The sequence below is a fragment of the Lepisma saccharinum genome, chromosome 19 (genome assembly GCF_977018435.1).
Source record: "Lepisma saccharinum chromosome 19, izLepSacc3.1, whole genome shotgun sequence".
NCBI classification, from domain to species: domain Eukaryota; kingdom Metazoa; phylum Arthropoda; class Insecta; order Zygentoma; family Lepismatidae; genus Lepisma; species Lepisma saccharinum.
Window position 1 is genome coordinate 25,532,449 of NC_139247.1, and position 23,943 is coordinate 25,556,391.

General features: G+C 38.4%; 1 protein-coding gene across 1 annotated transcript in view; it reads left to right on the top strand.

Moving 5' to 3' along the window:
• LOC146002812 (uncharacterized) overlaps nucleotides 1-23,943 on the top strand; it is a 424,567-nt gene that overhangs the window by 262,832 nt on the left and 137,792 nt on the right. The window lies entirely within an intron of this gene.

Here is a 23,943-nt window from a genome sequence, read left to right on the forward strand (position 1 = left end):
TCACATGATATAAGCAGTGGAATCTACAACTTAACCCGCAGAAATGTTCCTCCATTACAGTTTTTTTTAAAAAAGAACAAGATACATTCTCATTATGTTCTTGAAAACAATTATATTACCACACATGAAACCGAAAAAGATCTAGGTGTTATCATAGATGAAAAACTGAACTTTAAGGAACACATCGCAGCTACAACTAAAATTGCAATGCGCCTCTTAGGCCTCCTCTACAGATTCACTGAAATTGATACTCCAACTTCTCTTAGCCTGTTTTTCAAATCATGCAATTCTCCGATTCTTGAATACTGCTCTCCAGTCTGGGCCATGGCTTCCAATACAAATCTTTCTAGCATGGATTCTGTCCCCAGCTTCTTTACCGCCATTGTTCGTCACAGAATTTCTTCTCTGCGGCATCTTCAGAAACCTGACATCCTGACTAGTTTGAACATTCAGCTACTGCAGACCCGAAGTGATATGGCCGATATGAAATTTTTCTATAAAATCATCAATGGAAAATTACATAAGATCAGAATTTCTACTTACAGAATTCAATTTCAGAGTTTCCTCTCGATCGACCCTAAACACTCAATTGTTCCACAACTCTACCGCTAGACTTTCCCTTATACAACGCTCTCTGTACCACAGGCTGCCCCAGTTCTATAATAAACTACCCACACACATCGACATTTTTGCCGCTGAAAGTATTTTCCGATCTTCTCTAAGAACTAATATGTAAATATTTTGTTTGTTTTCTTGTTTATGTCTTATCATGTTTATATGTATCCTTTTTTGTTATTACCTAAAACCATCTTGACTTGTTCTTGTTGTTTTATTAGAGTTTTCAGTGTAAAATGGCCTTGCAAGTGCTGTATCTGAAACTTTGAATAAATAAATAAATAGAATCAATCCAATCTTTTCCATCCTTACCGATTTCCTTTAGGCCCATCTCAACATTATCCCTCCATCTTCGTCTTGGCCTTCCTACAGGTCTCTTACCATCAGGTTTCCCAACAAGAATCTCGTAAACTCTTGTTTCCTCTCCCATTCGTGCCAGATGGCCTGCCCATCTAAGTCTTCTGGATTTAATCAATCTAATAATATCTGAACAGGAATACAAATTATGCCGTTCTAAATTATGTTACCGTATCCACTCACGTGTATCCTCATCCCTTATAGGTCCAAATATTTTTCTGATGATTTTCATTTTCAAATACTCTTAACTTATATTCTTCCTTCAATGTAAGGGACCAAGTTTCACATCCATATAATACTGTGGGCGAAATTACGGTTGCGTATATTTTAACTTTTAGTTTCTTAGATATTATACGAGAAGATATACTAATAAACTAATGTTTATGAAGAGGAAAGTAACACTTATTTTCTGAATTAATTCCGCTTTTTATTTCCTTTTTAATATCATTTTCATTTCTTAGTATTACTCCTAAGTAATTGAATTTGGAAACAGAATCTAACGAGTTTTCATAGAAAGTTAAATTTTGATTATTACACTCTCCCTTCCTATCCTCTGTATTCCACTACTGTTTTAATGCCGACGTAACTGTCACGTAAAGGGCTTTCAAACGGGTTATATGAGCATCTAAACTAAAACTACAATTACTTGACAATAAAAGCTAAAGTAGGTTGGTTTGTTTGTTTGTTTTGAATGTTGTTTTAAGTCCACTTTATGAACAAGTAGGCTAAACGGTACTCGATCTAGAATTTAAACTGGAATCCAAACCGCTGTGCAATGCGCCTTCACTGGGTATCGAACCCGCTACACCTACGATAGCAGGTGTTTGATTAGCCCAGCTAACTAAGTTGCTAAGCTTTCCACTGCCGCTGCAGCGTTGATGCTTCCATGTCAGAATGAGCAGCGAAGAGCTTTGTACAACGTTTGCTCCTCTGTGTCTTTTTCTCTCTTTACTGACTGCGATATTCTCGAAACTTTAGTGAAACCGGGATGAAACGTGACAACAGTCTACAGAAATAACAGGTGCAAATACCACACTTGAAACACTAATTATGAAACAAATTAACAACGTTCGTGCTCTGCACTAAATTCTGTTGAGTTGACCAGTGTGCTGCGTTGACTGGACCCGATTTTTCCAAACAAGGGTGCAAAATCTGAGGTAAAATGATGCCCCCCTTTCTTACACTTAATACATTACCCTGGCTGTACGAGAGCAATGCTCTTGTCTACCCTGTTGGTAGAATGTGACTAATTTTACCCCTGTCTAAGGCAGCACAATTATATGGTATTGAAATTACCACTAGTAGTAGGCTAGTAAGACAATATTGTACGGTCACGAACACTCCTGGATTGTAATACGTAATTCCGTTGAAAGTCATTTGGGTTGTTACAACTCAGAAGTGTCCGTGACTGTACATGTGACCAGGATATGCCTTTATTATCAAATTATTTATAATAAGAATTGATAGTTTGCATAGCCAAGCTCCGCAAAGCTTCTAGCTTTGGAGTCATTCCATGCCAAATCAACACAGATATGTGCAATTTTTAACCTGACCATCTCCGATTTTCATGAAATTTGGGGAGTTGAAACTATGCATGGAACTTAGTAATTATGAAAAATTTTAGTCTCGTGCGTCTTGTAATTTTTAAATTATTCAAGGTCAAAGTTTGCAGAAATTGCCTCTTTTCAGCCCGCTTAGCTATACTAAATCTGCTGTAACTCCGCTCCTATTTTGCCTAGGAAGCTCAAATAAAGCTTATTGTACAGGGAATTGAACAAGCTTTCCAGTGATATATAACAAGCCTACCTTTGGATAAAAATATAATTTCGTCACGTGACCTTGACTTTTGACCTTGAATATCTCAAAACATGTCATCATCAAAAATCGTGAAAAAAATATATTTGGTCCCTCATGCCATACTCTAAAACATATCAAAAAATCATTTTGGAACTGCAATGAAATCAGAAGATACAAAATAATATGTGTAACTAAGTGACTGATAAAAGCCCCATTACATGAACTATGAAGAGTCAAATGTCCCTTAACACCCCCTACAAAATGTCAAGGAGTTATCCTGGGTATAATTGGTCATGAAAGAAATAGGTTAGGCACAGGGAGATCCCTAGCCGTGTGTGTCAAGCGCAGGTCCGGCATATTGTTGACCGCCATATTGAATTCAACGCAAAAATTTCAAAGGAAAGGGGGTGATGTGATGTACCAAATGAGGCTAGAATTTCACGAGAAATGAAGTGACGAAGGTTTATCCAACATATATTTAACCAGCAAAAATTTATTACTGCATGCTTGTAACCATTTTCTCCTTTTCGAGGTGTTAAAAACAAAGCATTTTAATGCTCCTAACGTGTTAGGAACTCATCGAGATCACGCTGACATCTCGGGAGAGAAAGAAGTATACGCACCATTGCATATGATTTTAATCAGCTACATTCACCAAATAGTTGAATAGTGAAGAATATTATTAAAAGTATCTCAAACAATTACGTGACACTTCCTTTGGAATGAAAAATTCTTCAGTGACGAGGCTAATTTTTATTGTAATATAATTAAGCCTTGTTTCCATATTTGAAAACACTAAGTTGCTGACCAAGGCAATTTATTATTATGATAAAAACACTTAACAGGTAACGTACAGGGTCGAAACGTTACCTGTTAAGTGTTTTTATCTTAATAATAAATTGCCTTGGTCAGCAACTTAGTGTTTCTAATTTTTATGTTCACGGTGACGTTAATAAAAATAATATGCAATACCTGTGATTTGCTCAGTCGAATGGTTGTTGCTGGTAAGCTAATTATGTGGTATAATGTATGGCGAACGGAAATGGTTGGTCCATATTCAACAACGGAACCTTAAATGGTGAGGGCTTCTTGGATTTGTTAAGTAAACAGGTTTTTTCACTCTTGCTTACGGGATATGGCACTTTTCGAGAGTTTTGAAACAGGACAGAGTGTGACCACACTATGTGGACATTTTCGCAATTTCTTCATGGTAATTTTCTAGGTAGATTGATGATCACACGGGGATCTATTAAAAGGCCTGCACATTCCTTAGATCTAACATCTTAGGAGGACTTTTACCTTCAGAAACATTTGAAGAGAATGGTGCATGTACTAAAAGTCCCTGATATTGACCATCTGAGAGAAGGCATAGTTGCTGCCTGCGATGTTGTTGCACATGCTACATTTGCCAAATGTTCTATGCGAGTGTGAGAGACGTCAACGAGTGTGCTCACAGGAACATTGACAACATTATAATGTGCATATATCGTAAGTGAAAGATACGTGTATAACTTTTTGCTGGCGTAAGATACGTTGGAAAATCCTTCGTCACTTCATTTCTCGTGAAATTCTAGCCTCATTTGATATATCATATCACCTCCTTTCCTTTAAAATTTTTGCGTTGAATTCAATATGGCGGTCAACAATATGACATCCGTTTGACACACACGGCTGGGGATCTCCCTGTGCCTAACCTATTTCTTTCATGACCAATTATACCCAGGATAACTCCTTCACATTTTGTAGGGAGTGTTAAGGGACATTTGACTATTCATAGTTCATGTAATGGGGCTTTTATCAGTCACACATAGTTGCACATATTATTTTGTATCTTCTGATCCCATTGCAGTCCCAGAATGATTTTTTGATATGTTTTAGAGTATGGCATGAGTGACCAAATATATTTTTTCACGATTTTTGGTGATTACATGTTTTGAGATATTCAAGGTCAAAAGTCAAGGTCACGTGACGAAATTATATTTTTATCCAAAGGTAGGCTTGTTATATATCACTGGAAAGCTTGTTCAATTCCCTGTACAATAAGCTTTATTTGAGCTTCCTAGGCAAAATAGGGGCGGAGTTACAGCAGATTTAGTATAGCTAAGCGGGCTGAAAAAAGGCAATTTCTGCAAACTTTGACCTTGAATAATTTAACAATTACAAGACGCACGAGACTAAAAATTTTCATAATTACTAAGTTCCATGCATAGTTTCAACTCCACAAATTTGATGAAAATTGGAGATGGTCAGGTCAAAGGCTCTGTTGATTTCGCATGGAATGACTCTTTGACAACACAAGAGAAACCCAGTGTTCATCACCCCCATCCCTTCCCCTCCGCACTGCGTCCCCCTCACAACCGAAATACTTACCGAGTGTTGCACGTTAGTCAAGAGGTGGATCTCTATTATTCATGACCTGAGACAAACTGAAACATATAGGAGAAGGCATAGTCCTATAAGCTTGTTTTAGCAAGGGAAACATGTTTGTATTGTATTTTGTATTTAGTTCTTTTACACGTTATCATACAAAGTCAATTGGACATTATCCACGGTCTAGTTGTCTTAACTATCTAATGCTACGTTTCGAGAGTGCGGCTCTTGTCTAGTCTTGAGATGAAAAAATATATTTTTGCCTGTGGTGGGGATCGAACATACAACAGACCTCTGGTTTTTCTGCAACCCGGTGCGTTATCTACTCTTTGGCGACCCCTGAATTTCTACACTAATGTTTGCTCCGTTTATACTAATATTTCTAAGGTACCTGAACTCAATATGACCTAGTAACTAATGTGCCTTTTTGCTGTTTCCAAGTATTTACATGGTAAATTCGACAGATGATGTTAGTATGTCAGTCAGACTGCCCGAGTGAAATGATTGAACCTGTTGATTGCACTTATAGTGTAGTAACTTGTTGACAAAGAGGCGAAATATCGGCCAGCACCTCGAGATTGTGTTCTATGTGATCTAATATTGCATAGTCAAGTTATTACTTTCTATATCGTCCACGTGAAGTGAATTTATATGTCTAGTCCATATTTTGGCAGATCATCATTTGTACTTTACAACACTGTTCAGACTTTACTCTAAAGTCATTTTTAAAACAAAGAAAAAAGGAACACTATGTAAGGTAGAATACGTGTGACCTACGTAGGAAGATATCATTGTGAGGGACATGTGAATAGCTCGACCACAAGGGAAAAAACCTTCCGTCAAAAGCGTTCGCACACCTTCCCTGCAGTTATCTGTACTCGGAGCAGTGTCGCCAGGTCAGACTTGAAAAAATCTGGAGATTGAACTATGCCGCTACGTTCTCTAGCAAATGTCTTGTTATTAACACTCACATGCTTTATTCGTCCGTCAGTTATGCTGCCTCTATGTTGCTGCATTTAATATAACATTATAAACACACACACACACACACACACACACACACATATACAGGGTGTCGCAAAACTCTTTCAACAACGCTTGGGTGCTGGTAGATATCATAAAAACAAGTAACTTTTCCCTATAAAGTTTACCTCGAAAGCGCTTAGTTTCTGCGCTATAAGCGCTTAAAATCTAGCCTGTACGTATGCAACCCAACACAGCAAACGCTTGCTCTGACATAACTAGCAGGGGCGCGTGGCAGGGTTGCCACTAGCGTTCCTCGTTAAGAAAGACGACTTCAAAACAATAACTTGGGAGTCTTGCCTGAGCAAGATCCAAAACATGAATGATACTTGCGATGTTGTAAGAAACATTGACAGTATTTATAAAATGATCAAGACAAATAATGGGCAGACTGAAATTCAAGATTACTCATTCTAAAATATCTTCGTAATTCGTTGATTGATTGGTTGGGTTTATTTTAATTCGCTTTTCTGCCAATTTGGCTAATCGCGAAGATGAGGATAATATGATGAAATAACAAATGACACCAATGTCTAGGCCAGGATTTAAACCCGAGACACCTGGCACCGTAGCTAGCTGTTTTAACCACATCACCACGGAGTGTTTCGTGTATCATGCAATATCAACAATTGCAAGGGACACATGAGATAGGGGAAATACACGAACGAACAAATGTAAACATGATGTGTTTTCTGCCTCGTTTCCTTTTCTTTTCTGAGTGTTACCAGATTTGAGCAGATTATTCTGGCCCTTGAGCTTAGACAGAGGATTATATTGCTCTTTGTGCCCTAGGGGTGGTTTTACTTGTAGTGTAGGTATTTTCCAGTGTGTGTTGACTTTCGATACGCTGACGTTGATATTTTCTCCTGATCTATCCACTAGAGCATCTAGGAATGGCAGGTGTTTGTTTTGTTTCGCGCATTTAAACAGGCAGGTTGAGTGTAACGATGAGGACGATTTAACCAAATCCATGAAACCAACATTCCCAACATTCGAACCCTTGACATCTGGTTTCGCGCCAACACCAAAGAATGTACAGCAGCTTCATAACACACGAAGACAGGGAAGGAAAAGTGTATGCCAGTGATATCAACGCATAAACATTGTGCCCCACAAAAATGTGGGTGACAAATCTCATGCCACGTTACTTTTTTATGTTTCAACATTGGACATGCATACTCCGATCCGGAGCGAAGCGTGGTGCAAAATCACTCCAATGTAATAAATTAAATATGAGAACCCTGCTTTTCCAATTATTAAAAACTTTCCTATTTTACTGTATTCACGTTAGCATCAATAGCATTCTGACTTTCAACTTTCTACATTGGAATATCTTCCCGCAGCGTGGCTGTGCGGTCTAAGGCATCATGCTTTGGTCTTACGGGACGCGCGCAGGTTCGAGTCTACTAGGAGAAGCGTAACAACTTTTCTTTTGGGATTTCGGCCTTTGTATGGGACGCTACGAATGAGTAGTGTAACTGGGTCATGAAAACCTACAACAATGATTGGAGGATCGTCGTGCTGCCAACACGTCACCATGTAACTTGTTGGATGATCACCCTCCTCGGGTGAGTGAGTGAGTAGATCAGGTAGGAGTGAGGCCGTCAGTCGGTAGGTAGGCCCGGGCCCTCATTGGTCTGTTGCGCCACGGGTTATTATTACATTCGAAAATTGAAAAGTGAAAATTGGAAACCTGCATTTCCAATTACTTTAAACTTTCCCCCTTTGGATATATTCAAAGTATCACATATAACCATAGTAAAAGAAACTTGGATATGTCAACCATGGCACAAGCAAGTGTCTTGCAAAAACACATTCTTCCTCTGAACAAATTTACATTACTTTTCATATGTGTGCAGCACACCGCGTCAATCTAGTCTTTCTAGGGTCTGGCTGATTCTTCGCCGTGGTTTGGTCAATTTCCGTTCACTCGAACTAATATTCCAGACTGAAACTCACGTGGGAAAAAATAATTAATTTGTTTGTACTTCAAGATGAAGCTTGAATAAAGTTTATTGATTGAATGATTTTGTCCATTTTTTGCAGTCATTCTAATTGGGACTGAACCTACCGTTTAAACTGGGATCCGAACCATTATGTGCCTCCATCGTGTATCGAACTCGGGATATCTTTATTACAAGGTGACGACGCTATCACTGTCGAAACACATTGTCGAAAAGTTGAATATATACGCTAGTTAATTATTACCTTACTGCCTGTTGTAAGCCCAATAAAATATCATTCACTACGCATTATAGGTTAATAATAGAAACAAGAAACAAAATATATATGTTACATCCAGTTTCAGATTCTATCAAGCCATAATGATTATGACGAGAAGAGTGGAAACCATTTTGCACTGTAGATTATAATCACCAATTAGAACATATATTTTAATAAATGTTATTAATTTTAAGGCACACTGGCATAAAATACGATCCAAAATAACTTTAAGATCCTGGCGTATTAACATTATGATCAAAACGATGTAGGATATCCAATATGGTGGAGTGGTAACGAATGATCTCTCCTTGTAATTAACTGGACTCGGGTTCGATCCCCAGTAGGATCCCACTGTTTAGGATCCCACTTTAAACTGTAGTTCTAGTCTTGACTAGTAGTTATAATTAATTTCTACAATTCTTGTCAAGTTACCAGTAAGGGAGACTTCACACCACGCGACATGCAACATGCGACACGCCACACGTGTTGCTTGAAAGCGAACCCTTAATATTCAAAGCAACCTTTCGAACCGAAGAGACACGGCAAGATGCACGTGTCGCATGTCGCTTACGTGTCTCCCGGATTGTGCCGTTTTGTTAATATCGTGCATCATGTCGCTTCAGTTTGTTGTTCGCGTTTGCGCAGTGAATGCTTCACACCAACGAGATATATTTAGACTTTAGAAGAGAGCCTAACCGGAGGCATTACAACGTATTTGAAGCTCAAATTTGTTGATATAATAAAGTATCGACATGTACAATGTTTTAAGATTGAAACACAATGTTCTTTTCGCTTTATCAAGATTTTTGATGCAGTTATGGGCTGTATTTTGGCTTCAACATCGTGTAAAGACGCAGTGTTTTCGCCATTTACTTCGTGACTGTTTCTATTTAGTCCAAAATAGATCAGTCAACATGGTAAAGTAATCTAGTGCTTTTTTTCTCAATCTCTGGACCGCAACCCGATACCGTGCCCTACAACATCCGAGAAGGAATAACCTGGCAGTGACGTCACTCCCTTTTAAGTCAGCGTTGCCAACTGGTATGAAATAAATCATGGCACGAGTAAGAGTACGAGTAGTAAAGATCGCGGTGCAAACTACCAATCTTCAATTTAATGTTAGCACTGCTAGATGAAATCGTAATAATAATAATAATAATAATAATAACATGACAAGTAAATAAGTATATAATAATAGTAACATTAACATTAATTTGTATGTTACGCCCTCCCTTGCCCGGGAAAACAAATGCTTCCACTACCTAGATAGAGGCGGCAAAATCTCCCTCGGACAAGCGAAATAGCGTTACGGTCCAGGTTAAGTTCGTGTGTAGGAACCGGTGACCAACAGTGCATAGTAATAAGCCATATCGAATAAAAACAAAGACATATGTACTTCCAAATTACCACCTCTTTACCTGTAGCCGGGAAGCGGCTAGCTGCATACCTGAAAATCACGGGTAGCGACATGCATACGAAAATGATATAGCCCAAAATTAACATGAAAATAAAAAGTATATTCTATTCATAACCAACAAAAATGGAATTATTACAGGTCCCCACACTTGCACTCTCACATTCTCTCTCAGATTCAATCCTCATGGGGTCATCGACACAAGAAATTATACATGACATGTACAGGTTTTATCACGACAAGCCCTAATTATTGCATTCTCAATTAATTTTTTCTTACTTTTTGTCTAATCAGGTCATTTGTGATTTTGCTCCAGTGCTACTTAAATCCTAGCCAGCCCTTACTTAAGTTCACCTTTTGTTTTTTAAAAAAGAAACTAGTCGGCGCGGTGACCATACATTACTTGACCAGTATAAACAAAGGCGTCTCAACGGCAATTACATTCACGTGGGCGGACGTTTTCCTTTTACAAGACCTCACGTGGTTCCAAGCATAACAAATAACCTCCGTTGAGTGGCGCAAACATATACTCTCTAGCAGGCGGGACTTAAACACTTCGCCGCGACGAGCAATTCACATTACCAGGCAAATACTTTAACAAATAATCACATACGCGACCGGACATAGCTAGCAGCGACACAGCGCTGACACATAAAAATGAACAAACCTCAAGTAGAATATGCAATTAAGCGGGCGGCGCTTTACTCTAATAGTACGCACTTTAAACAAATACAAAGGAGCACAAACAACAATGAATTTAAGATCATAAAAAAATATCACAAGGAATAAGAAAAATTGACCTGAGACGAATAGATTACAAATGACAAGCGCGACGGGAGTTTGGTATGAAGTTCGAGTTGAGTGGGCGTTTTCAAAATGTCGACGAATTTCAAGGGCGTTCTCTAAATCAATCGGGCCGTCACGTGTTAAGGTTCACACAGATGAATACTTTACCATCTCTCAGCTTCCGGGGTGCATCCAGGCGTCTTTATGGGCGATTGAAAACACATAGTATCCACGCGAAAGGTTTCCTTGGTCGTGACGATGAAGATGCAAAAAGGGTTCAAACACCTAGTTCCCCGGCTCCTCTTCCTCTCTTGATCGGTGGATCTCCGTGGTATGGCGCGGTTCGGACGTCGCATCTGAGCGGGCGTCGTCGGCGTCGTCGGGGCGTCAACATCTCTCTCTACGTCTCTCTGTCGCGGTTGGTAGGCGTCGTCGGGGCGTCAACGTGGCGGATGGTAGGCGTCGTCGGCGTCGTCGGGGCGTCAACATCTCTCTCTACGTCTCTCTGTCGCGGCTGGTAGGCGTCGTCGGGGCGTCAACGTGGCGGATGGTAGGCATCGTCGGCGTATCAATAGGGCGGCGTTCGACGTTCTCTCTCTCTCCATGGCGGCGGATAGGCATCATCGGCGTAGTTTCTTCTGACGTCGGGCGAATCGACGTAACGCCCTCATCTCCTTTCTTCCTCTAGCCCGCCATAGTTTCCGGTGTTCCTTGTTTCTCAAAAATTATAAATGGCGTAAGGTAATCACCGAAACACGGTTTCGCTTCAACTTCCCCCAGCGGTTGAGGTAGGCGCACTCGTGTAGACTTACTGCCTATCACACACACTGGTGTTCGCACAACACAACAAAGTCCACTGTACACGAAAGGTAGCGCGAAGGTGCTCTCGTTCCAAGAATCGCGGCAAAACTGTATATGGAGAGTTAGCACGGAGCTGCTCTCACTACAAGGATCGCGGTAAGACTGTGTGTCGAAAAACCATGTCCTTCGTTTTATTTAGATTTTGAAAAACGACGCTAGGCGATCGTTGAAGCGACGCTTCCGAAGAGGTCAGTCCACTTTGCTCTATTGTCTCCAAACTAGGACGTACCGTGTCCGAAGTTGACTTGTGCGGATTAAGCTTCCGCCTGGCTGTCGCCCATAGCTCAATTGCAATCGCTGTCCACAAACTGATCAATTAGAACCGATTTGATCTGGCGTCCGTAATTGTCGCTTGATCGTGACGAAACTCCACACATCTGTCCTTGCACATATGCCGCTGCGCTGGTATAAGTTTCACATGAATCGGACCGTTGGAAACCGAGATATTTAAATGTTTGTCATTACGGTCGAATTTCCTAAGCTTTAGACGCATAGCGTGACCCTTCAGGTGCTCACCCTTAACACAAGCGAATGTCTCGTTCCTCCCGTCGGCTTGGCAAAAATCAAATATGTAATCTTACAAATTAAAACACTTAACACTTTGAATCAACACGTCTTTTTACCGCTACATACATGAATAATAATGATAATAATAATGACGGTAAATCTGACTGTCACAAATTAATTAAACAATTGCTGAAAGAACATGTTATATATTATTGCGTAAGGCAAATCAAAAGAGAAAAGTGCAAAAATGCCGTTCCTTTAATCAGCAATGGGAAGCACATCATCATCCTCCCCTTCTTCACTTGTGCAAGATAGACTGTCATCACTGTCTGAATCTGAATCGTCGCCGACATATAGAGTTAAGTTTTCGATTGTTTCTTCCAGAAGTCTCCATCCTTCTCCCAGTAAAATTCCTCCCATTTCTGTGCGTGTTGTACTACTTTCTTCAGGTCCTCACTTGCCACCTGTCGGAATCCCTGAACGCTATTTCTTGTGAAGGTAATGTTATTCCTGGCGACATAGTTTTTCACCAAATGAGTTCAATGGGATTGACATCTGCATGGTATGGGGGAATTCTCAACACTTTGTGTCCTCTGCTTGTTGCTTTTTCGTCCATGGCGTACCTCTTATAAGCGACCTTGTTTATTTTCATTATTTCATATAATTCGGCTTTCAGCAAACGTTCTGCATGCAGAATATTGTGAGATGAAAGCCACGACTTCATTTCATCCTTCCAGCTGTTTGATGTTGGATTTTTTTCCACTACCTTGTTGTGGTACGGAGCATTGTCACACATAATAACAGAGTTTTGGGGTAGATTGGGAAGAAGCTGTTCTTCAAACCACAACATAAAATTGTTAGTGTTCATCTCCCCATGTTTTTTGAGAGGAACACCAACTTTGCCCTCTCCACAAATCCACTTTCACCACCGGCATGCACAATAATAAACCTGGGACCCTTTCCTGTTGGTACTTTTTACCCCCCAATCCCGAATCTTTGGAATCCAGCCAAACGTTGGGGACAGTGGGGTGTGTGTTCACTAAACTTTCATCCATGTAAATGAAAGACCGGCTGGGTTGTTCTCTGCGCAGTTTTTTAACTTCGAGCAAAAATGATCGCCGCAAAGCAACGATGCTGTTTCGTTCAAGGAGTAGCTTCCTGCTGCCTACGCTGTGCTTTTTAAATCTGAACCCTAATTTTCTTATGATCATACGCAACGACCAACGCGAACCCTTAAAATTAATATTTTCTTGCAGTTCCATCATCAATTTATCTACGGTGACAACAATGCCTTTCGTGTATAAATCATGGATTGTTCAGCGCACGAATGCTTCATCATAATAATCCAGATTTGTGACACGTTGCTGGGCATTCGGTCGGTTTTTGGCAGGCGTTGAAAAAGTTTCCCGCTCGCACTCGCAACACTTTTGTCTTTCTCGTTCAAAATTCTCCACACAGATCTTTCACTGACACCTGTCGCCACAGACGTTTTGCGAACAGCTGTTGTTTTGTTTTCATCGCAATCAAAGTACTTATACACATTGAAAACTTTCTCTCGCATCGCTGTGCAAGGGCTTACCTTTCTTTAAGCTACTGCTCATTGTACAACAATGACAAAACCAGCAAAAAAATCACTAACAAAGAAACAAAATAGCCTGCAATCACTCGCTCATAGTTGCGGTTTATTTCGAAAGACTAATATAGCAGTGTGGGGGTATGCACGCCTGCATCACTCCTCTCGGTATGATTTCGATTGGTTTGCAGGTAACCTTGTCGTCCGCTCTAGCGCATGAACCTTCGCTTCTGGGAGGAGAGGTAAAGATTGCAGATGACGTCACTGCCAAGTTATTCCTTCTGCGCGTGTAGTATCAACTACACTGAGTTGCAAAAGGTTCTATTGAAAATGGTTGACAACTATCATAATCCCAATATCATACTTGAGCTGTGAATTTTCGTTTTTTAAGTCCATTTTATGCACAAATATACTTATCAGGACTCGACCTACAGTTTCAAGTGCGACCAGCGCACAATGTGCCTCCACTGGTTATCGAACCCGGCATCACTTAATTACAAGGAGACGACATTACCACTTCGTCATTCATATTTTTATATTTGTCAACAATTCTACACACGTAATCAAACTATTATTACTCTTTATGATTATGCTCTAACTTATTTATCCATATTTAATTTCATAGATACGTGTTAATTCATGCATAGAATATTTATATGACAAAATTCTTGGGCTAAGGGCATTGACTTAAGCAAAATACCGGGACATGGATTCACGAAGATTGAGAACCATTTCTCTAGTGTTTAGGTATTTGCTTTATCCAGGCTGGAAAGTCTAGGTTATACAGTGCATATTATATCTCAGTTTTCTAATGCACAACATGCGTCTCCCGAGTTTCAATAACATGCACAAAATTTGAGATGCGATTTAGATGTAACAATGTCTCTTGTTACTTTTTTCGGGTGACTAATAAACTGATTAATGCAATTATATCGGCATCATCATGTGAACTGAGCAAGGAAACAAGTGTTGCTTGCTGCGTTTAGCGTGCATCTTGTCTCTTCGGCAGAGTTGGCAATTTTTTTTTAAAAAAAGTGTTTTTTGTTTTGAACATGTTTTCAATGTTTTAAACAAGAACAGAAAAAAACATGTTTTAAACAAATAAAACGTTTTAAACATAATGCCAAGAAGACTTATTTTCTAAGAATAATGTTTAATAAAGAATCTGTTAATCATCCAAGGATGCATTGTGTTCCTATTATAAAGTAAATACTTGACTAACTTCTCAAAAGTAAACATGTATTTTAGTCTTAAATCTCGCATATAGGCTGTTCGAGAAGCTTCAACTAAGCCACAGTTGCCAGACCCATTAAGTCTACTTGGTAGCCACTCTGTCTTTGTGTCGCATGTCTCTTCGGTGTGAATTCTCCCTAAGAGTTAGTTACTATTAAGAGCAAGTGGAACTGATTTGCGAACGGGGTGTGATAGCTTCGAAAACTAACTGATATGTTCCTGAACAAAAGAACAAATTCAACACTATTTGATATTTCTTATTGAAATGGAGTAATTTAATTACACGTGGACTTTATTATCTGAATATTTGGGAGAATAAAAAAATGAGATTTATGTTAGATATAATTATGAAAGTTTCTCTCTCATAATTCCTTCATTGAGAGCTCTAATAAGAAGGAACATAGGGAATTGACATTCACAGCTTGCGGAAAATTGTCCCGAAACGACAGATTGATTTATCGTCACTTTCGGTTGGTCCAGGTAACCGTTTCATGGGTTCAGATGACGTAATATGATTTCATGTCTCTGTCAATTTTGGGGAGACAGAACACCTGCGCAAATCATATTGATAAAAACCATTTTACGAAAAAATCACTTTCAAAACCTTACAATTTTAGAATGACATAAAAGCTTTAGATTTCCAAATAAGCATTTCAAATTTACCTCCCTTGTATATATTGTATACACAATTTCCATGGATTTAAATTTCTAGTTGATTTACGCATGCTAATTCATATTCGTGAGTTCTTTATTTTCAAAGTAAAATTATATCTGAACAGTGTACAAAGAATTGCGATATTATTATTAGAAAAATGATCGACATATTATGTCCTTTTAAGTTAATAATGAAAAATGAAAAATGTAATATCGTCTGCTTGTTTATTCTGTAAACAGTGCTGATACTTGACAGTTCTTCGCAAATATAATTCGGTGTCCACATGCTTGTGACAAATGTTATGCTTCCCATATTTTTACTTCAATATAGGATCAAATTTGTCTTAAGCGCGCGCAGTCCAGTCTTCTACTGCAAACCATTGTTCCATAAATGTGGTAAGCTCTCTAGTAAAGGCAAGACACTCTTAGGCAAAAATTTCTAAATGAAGATTTCGATTATTCACTTCTCGTTCTATTTTATAATTTGCAATTGAGTATACACAGAGTGAACATTTAATACAATAGAGGTTTTTAACAGAACAGAGTTTTTGAGCTTGTATATGTGCTTTACATGTAATGTAACACGACGATACAATTAGTTACTACAGAGAATATTTTAATGCTTTTAAATACTCGTGCAGAACATCCCTTCACAAAATATATGAATCTAAATTCGAATTGATGAAAAGTAATATCAGTTATGTGTAGAGCATTTCGAGAATACGCCAAAGTATTTGTATAACCAGTTGCACCTGATATTGCTTAGCAACTATACAGGGTTATTCAGAATTCTATTTACACACTTCTAGGGGTTATAGAGTGGACTTAGTAGATCAAGTTTTGATAAGGAACCCATGTCCGGAAAAGTACCGTTTTGGTACTACACAGATGACAAGATCACATATATTCACATCTCCCGCTTCACGGTAGGCAACCCACATTGACGGATGTCATGTGTGCTGCTTCCAACGTCCTCTGTTTACAATCCAGTGTGATTCGACCTTCACGTCAGTCGCTATTCAGTCGTGGTTGCAGACAGTTCGCTGTTTACAAATCGATGTGCTTCGACCTTCATGCCAGTTGCTATTGAGTCGTGGTTGCAGACCATAATATATTTTAAATGATGAATTATGCGCAATAAGACAGTTAAAATTTAATATTTAAGAAAGGTAACTTGTAGCATCACCACGGAGCCATTTTTAAGCAAAACGTAAGGGATATTTGCCAGAGATGCAAACTGAAAGAGACCTATGAAAAGATATACATACAATTTAAGTTATAACTGGTAGCCCAAATTTGTCAGCCTCACTTAAAATGTCCTTTTTTGTATTATTGTCATTTTCTTTGTAAGTTTCCTCCACTGATAAAAGCTACAGCCCCGCAAAGCAGCGAAATACAGACAGCCTAAGAAATATGATAGAATAAAATATTTACGAGAGTTGAAAAGATCTAATTTTGAGCTAAATTGATATAAATGTTTCGATATGAAATGCTTGACGTTAAACCTACGGTAACTAAATTTCGAAATATGCATTTGGAACTGTTGGTGCGCGCTGTGAATAACTGTGCTAATACTGAAATAAAAAAGGATACTTGACAAGTTTGTAAACAATAATGTTATGACGACGGCATGTACGCACTTTACAGTGAAGTGGTTGTTCTTCATATGTTATACAACATCTAATATAGATTGTTATATCGCTCAGTTTACTACTTCTGGTAAGGCAACAGATGTACGCTTGGCAACGTTGTAACGGGAAAGCGATGTTACCCCTAAAGCTGTTACTTCGCAACTCAGGTTGTTGACACTCATCAAACCACACACCCCCGAAGACAATTTGGGGAGGAGTGATGACATTATGAAACTGATGAATGGAGACTCACAAACAACCATGCCCAGGCCGGGATTCGGACCCGAAACTTCTGGCGTCGTAGCGCAATGCGCTAACCACTCCGCCACGAGGGCCGGCTAGTGTTAATAAGTCATATGACAATAGGAGTTATTTGATTTTAATAGTTTTATTGGTCACTTGAGAAAGAGGATATATTATGTAGTAATATTTATTTACATTCCATGTGTTAAAGTAACAATGTATCAGGGGTGCCAGAAGGGGGGATTATGGCGCAGGCTGCGCCATCGAGATTTTTGTTTTGTTTTCTTCAAATAATATAAAATTCAACATTTATATATTTTTCCAAAATATGGGTGTGCAAAATTTTTACACCTTATATGCGCCATATTTATTCTGCGGGGGGAGGAGAAATTTCCAACTCTTACATATTAGGCCTTCATTAACACGTGGGTTCTGGGGGGGGATTCTGAATTAAACGTTTGTGGGGGCAGAATTTCCAACTCTAGGTCTTAGATTATGGCCCCTGTTTTGATTAGAGGGGAATTGAGCATTAAATTGAGAAGGTATCTAATTCTTGTGTATTACTATTGTCTTAGACTGTTGTGGAAATTCTGGTGTGGAGACTGAAATTAATTTTTTGGAGGAGGCAATATCCACTCTTCAATATCAACATTAAGTCTAAAATTGGCATGGAAATTTTGGTGGTAGGATTGAGTATTAAGTTTAAAGGGGGAGTAGGAAGCTCTTGATAAAGTGTTAAATCTTGGATTGTCAATGGATTTCTGTAGTTAGAAGAGAGTTCGAACATTAAATTTTGGAGATTGTATTTAGCGATATGGTATCCAAACGTTTTCGACCCCGAACGTGCCAAAAGAAAAGCTGGAAAAGACTAAATATCTCCCGATCCTAAGGAAGTATTGACACCCCATTAAATCAATATTCTTGGTTGGTTGGTAGATTTGGTGTTTTAACTCCACTTTATACACAGCAAGGCTAATCAGATCTGCAGTTTAAAGTGGAATCAGAACCACTATGTGCCTCCACCGTGTAACGAACCAGAGACCCCTTGATTACAAGGCGACGACGCTACCACTTCGCCATCGGGAGGCCTCAAATATCAATATTCTTGAAAGCCTGTAAAGTAATTGATATAAAAATTTTCTTGCTCGCTTTGCTCGCAGTCATATGTTCTAAGGATGCGTGTTTGGTGCTTTTGCCAGATGAACGTGAAGATTTATGCTATAGCTGCATTACAAAACAAGCGACATTCTTGATATTAATTAATAACATCACACCTTAAAATATAATGCTTAGTGTTGGTATGCTGTTTAATTTAAAGCAGGGGCATCATTTGGAACAAAAATATATCGAATTTCTTGTCACAGGAAATTTTTACTTTAACAAGTTTAATTTGCACTGCCGATAAATCCACGTAATTATTGTTACGTTAGGGTACTAAAAAAAATATATTTACCCCACGAAAACGGGGCGGGGGTGAGTTCTTTGAAAGAGGACCCGTATTATATTACCGCCCTGAGCTTAAGAATATCTAGCTAGGGTTCTGTATAGTCTCGTGAAACAACAATTTAATCGGTCATATGGCTGGAACATGTTATTTGGTTTACCACGGTTGAATTTTATATCTTTATCTAAAGTTGTGTAATAATTTGTGTTAAATTGTGAGTTTTATAAACCCACTCACAAACATTATTTATATGCATATTTACATAACTTAATTTATTACGTTTAACCAATCAATGTGGTAGCTTTACATTTTTTCAAAAATTTAACAATTGAAAAATATGGATTATTTAATTTAACGTGGTATTTCATTCAAATATACATCAATTAGTACATATTCATCCAAAATATTTTGGGTGGATTATGATAAACGATTTGAGGGGCGGTCTTGAGTGTTGTGCACCCCTGTTTAGGGAGGAGTGGCAGATCAAGTATAGTGTTCAGTAAAGCTAAGAAAAAGTTACTTTCGGTAGACACGCTGTCGTAATTAAATACTTTATGGGGATTAGGAAATGGTTTGAAGGCGCGAATGATATGGTTTTTGGGGGGAAACAGGACATGATTTTGAGGGGTATGCGCCATTGCCTTGCAGGGGTTGGGCACTCCTGGCTTTATGAAGTGGGAATCTATATCTGAGATAATTATGAGCAGCGCACTGTTCCTAGGTTCAGTTCCTATCTGATGTAAAACAGAGATACGTGGTAAGATATTGAAGTTGAAAAATCCTGTCTGATATTTTTTTTGCGTATCTATTTGGATCCCGGTAGTATCAAATACTATAGTCGCTGAACTGAGAGAAAATTATATCCTTCGGTACTTGCAAATGCGTTAACATTGTATGCAACCACCCGTGCAAATCCAAAGCAGGCACATTTTTCATATTTCTTTTTATTCTAATAATTTTTGTGCCGGTTTATGTTTTGCCTGAAGTAAGAATAATTGCAAACTGTATCAAGACTTCTATAGACGCAGTGTATTCATTGTTTCGGAATAAATGTCCATGCTTTTATGCTCACACTTAAAAAGGTTATTCATGTTTTCATTTCTGGTTTCACGCTTGTTCTTCCTACACTCAGCAAGCCCTGAAATACGTTTGGAGTCTCTGTCTCCTGATGATGGGTTCACAGCTATACCTTGATGGATGAAATATGTAACTTCCATATATCGTAAAATTACTCAATATTACATAACACTGTCATGATCCATCATTTGTAATTTTTCAACACCGCTCTTAATGACCAGATGAAATCTCCACAATTTTCTTCCGTAACACTGATGACTCCTTGGCTCATCCTCTCTCTCTCTCTGAAGGCGTGTTTCCTCAGATGTTCAAGAAAGCCATCGTTGTACCCATTTACAAATCAGGCGATAAAAATAACTCTGAACTAGTCACATAGTGTAACCAGTGGAATCTACAACTTAACCAACAGAAATGTTCCCCTCTCACAGTCTCTTTAAAAAGATAAAATTTACTTACATTATGTTCTTGAAAACAATTATACATATTACTACAGTTGCGACCTAAGAAGATCTAGGTACTTTGGTAGATGAAAAAGTGAAGTTTGAAGAACACATCACAGCCGTAACTAAAAGTGCAATGCGCCTCTAAGGCCTCCTTTACATATTCACTGAAATTGATACTCCATCTTCCCTTAGCGTATTTTTCAAATCATTCATTTCTCCGATGCTTGAATACTGCTCTCCAGTCTGGGCCATGGCTTCCAATACTAATCTTTCTAAAATCGATTCCGTTCTCAGCTTCTTTACAGCCATTGTTCGTCATACAATTCCATTTCAACGCATCTTCAGAAACCTGACATCCTGACAGCTTTGAACATTCAGTTACTGCAGACCCGACGCGAAATGGCCGACATAAAATTTTTTCTATAAAATCATCAATGGAAAATAATGATCCGAATTTTTATTAACAGAAAGTAAAATTCGTGTGGGTATTAATATGTCTGACAAATTTACAATTCATGATGGGTTAAAACAAGGAGATGCATTATCTCCATTGCTCTTTAATTTTGCCTTGGAATATGCTGATAGGAATATAAAAGAAACTAAAGAAGGACTAAAATTAAATGGTGTGACTCAGTTGTTAGCATATGCAGATGATGTAGACTTACTGGGGGATGATGTGAATACAATTAAGAATAATGCTAAAATATTTTTCAAAACTGCTAAAGAGATAGGTTTGGAAGTTAACAAAGAGAAAACTAAATATATGCTTACAGGCCGAAACCAAGTGTTAGGTAATAATCAAAATCTAATTATTGATAACAACTCGTTTGAACCAGTTTCCAAATTCAAATACTTAGGAGTAATATTAACAAATGAAAATTATATTAAAGAGGAAATAAAAAGTAGGCCTAATTCAGGAAATGCATGTTACTTCTCTCTTCATAAACTTTTGTCTTCTCGTTTAATATCTAAGAAACTAAAAGTTAAAATATACAAAACCGTAATTTTGCCTGTAGTATTATATGGATGTGAAACTTGGTCCCTTACATTGAAAGAGGAACATAAATTGAGAGTATTTGAAAATAAGATCCTTAGGAAAATCTTTGGACCTAAAAGGGATGAGGAGATAGGTGAGTGGAGAAGGTTACATAATTTGGAAGTACATAATTTGTATTCATGTCCAGATATTATTAGAATAACTAAATCAAGAAGACTTAGGTGGGCAGGCCATGGGGCACGAATGGGAGAGGAAAGATAAGTTTACAGGATTCTTGTTGGGAAACCTGATGGTAAGAGACCTGTAGGAAGGCCAAGACGAAGATGGAGGGACAACGTTGAGATGGACCTAAGGGAAATCGGTAGGAATGGAAAAGAGTATATAGATCTTGCTCAAGATAGGGACAGATGGAAGGCCTGTGTTGCTGCAGCCATGAACCTTCGGCTTTAAGAAGGCTAGAGAGTTAGTTAGTTAGTTAGAATTCAATTTCGGACAAATACTGACATTTTCTCCTCAGAAAGTACTTTCTGATCGTCACTAACAATGAATCTGTAGATCTTGTGTTACTTTCATTGTTTATGTGTTGTCATGTTTATGTCTCTCTACCTTTCTTGTTTTGACCGAAAACCATTTTTTTTAATAAAATATTTATTGGTTGTGGACAAAATCCATGCACCAGTTAACAATTTATCAATTGGTATTATATACATGTATGCACATAATATTTACTCACAATTATTCCTTTCATAATAAATAGTTTCCAAATTTCATTACACTTTTACAGAATTATATTAGACTTATTAAGATATTTTGTAAGAATATAGATTACCGAGGATGAAGGTGAAGTCAGTAAACAAGGCAGTGTCAGTGGCCCTTGATGTCCACTCCTGTACAATTCCTGTAAAAATGGTTCTCTGTAAGTTTCATAAAGTTTGCATTGAAATATAATGTGGTTTGGAGTTGCAGTATATTCATTGCACAAACAAACTGGTTAAGTCACTAAATTCTTCTTGTACAGATGAGCTGCGGCGATAGTGTGATTTAACCTGCAGCGCATTATAGTTGTGAGGGAGCTCCGGGAGAGTTGAATCTGTTTAAACCAACATTCCTTTGGAATTCTTTCTTGTATAGAATAGTAGGCCTTACCGCATTGAGTGCCAGTATTTGTCCACAAGTTTTGCCAGTCAGTAAATAGTATTTTTCTAGTGTGTGATTCCAAAACTACGGACGGAATCTTTATTGAAAGCGACCGAAAACCATCTTGACTAGTTTCTGTTAATTTATTACAGTTTTCAATGTTTGGGAGTAAAGGTTAAATAAATTATGTAATCTCGTTAAAGGGTGCATATTATTATGTTAGTAACTTAACAATCGTTAGAAACGGTCTAGTACGCCAATATCATCTGATAACGCCATACTTAATTGGATATGACATTTACTTTTCACACTTGTCTTTGTTCTCGTCAGTGTTGCTAAATACCAGGATGTCATCAACTTTATACTTAGGGACATCATGGATGCAACTTTGTCGTTCTCACCATTCTACAGGCAGTGTGCGAATTAACGGGTGGGGGTTGCCCGGGGATTTCCCAGCACAAAAAGAAATATTCCCGGCAAAAGACAATTATTTTTATCTCTACCGGGGATGTTTTTATTGCTATCAAAGAAAATGGAATTGAAAGCAAATAGTATACTATTTCCTACTTATGTAACAAGCATAACTCAAAAAATATTTAGTGTCCAGTGGCGGCGATTAGGGAGGCGTGGGGGGGGGGGCAATTGTACTATGCTATACCCTATCTATCAAAGGAAAATAAACTGTCCTTAACCCCCCTCCCAGTTTTGCGCCCTCAGTTTTGGAACCCAATCGCTGCCACTGTTCTTGTCCATTAATGGCCCAATCACTAAATATTTCCATGTTGAAAAGTATGCAGTCTTGTTTATTAAAGAAGGACACCATTCTTCAAGTGACCAACACTAAAGCGTTCGCAAGAAACTTGTGGGGTGATTAAATGCAAGTGAAATTTGAACCTGGCAATAGAAATTTGGTCAATTTTTCGGTGTTATTAGTTCCATAGCTCTTTTTGTGTACGTGTTTGGGTTTTCTTAGAATGTAAATATACTCTTTCTAAATTGCGTGTAAATGTTATCATAATATTTAATGACGAAGGTTAGAACCAATATTCTAAGGTACTTTGAACCGAATGTCAATAGTTTAGTTTACTGAAGGGTAACATATACAAATGTATGCACATAAAAAAACTACTTCCCAGAATGAAATCACAAATACACCACTGAGTAGACAACCCCCAAGCAAGAAGCTTAATTGGCACAGTGGTGTAAGAGGTGACCCTTCCTTCAGACAACCAAATGTCAACCTCCTTCCACGTAGTACACCCTGTAGTGCATTTTCCAGGCTAATGAGGCTCCTCTGGAGTGCGGTCTCACATCTAGTGTAATCCTCTTTGGGGCTCATGTTGTGCCGTTCGTATACGTTCGTGACTGTCCCTTCATCCATCTCATCTTATCAGTATTCATCTTCGAGATTAGCCAAAAGTTGCAGAAAGCGAAGTAAGATCAATTCAAAACGCAAGTCTACTCTAGTATCAGCTGGTGACGTTGTATGATCTTTCTTTAACTCAGAGTCTCGATTTCTCTTTCATCGATATATTATACATTTCCCTTTCATCAGTAT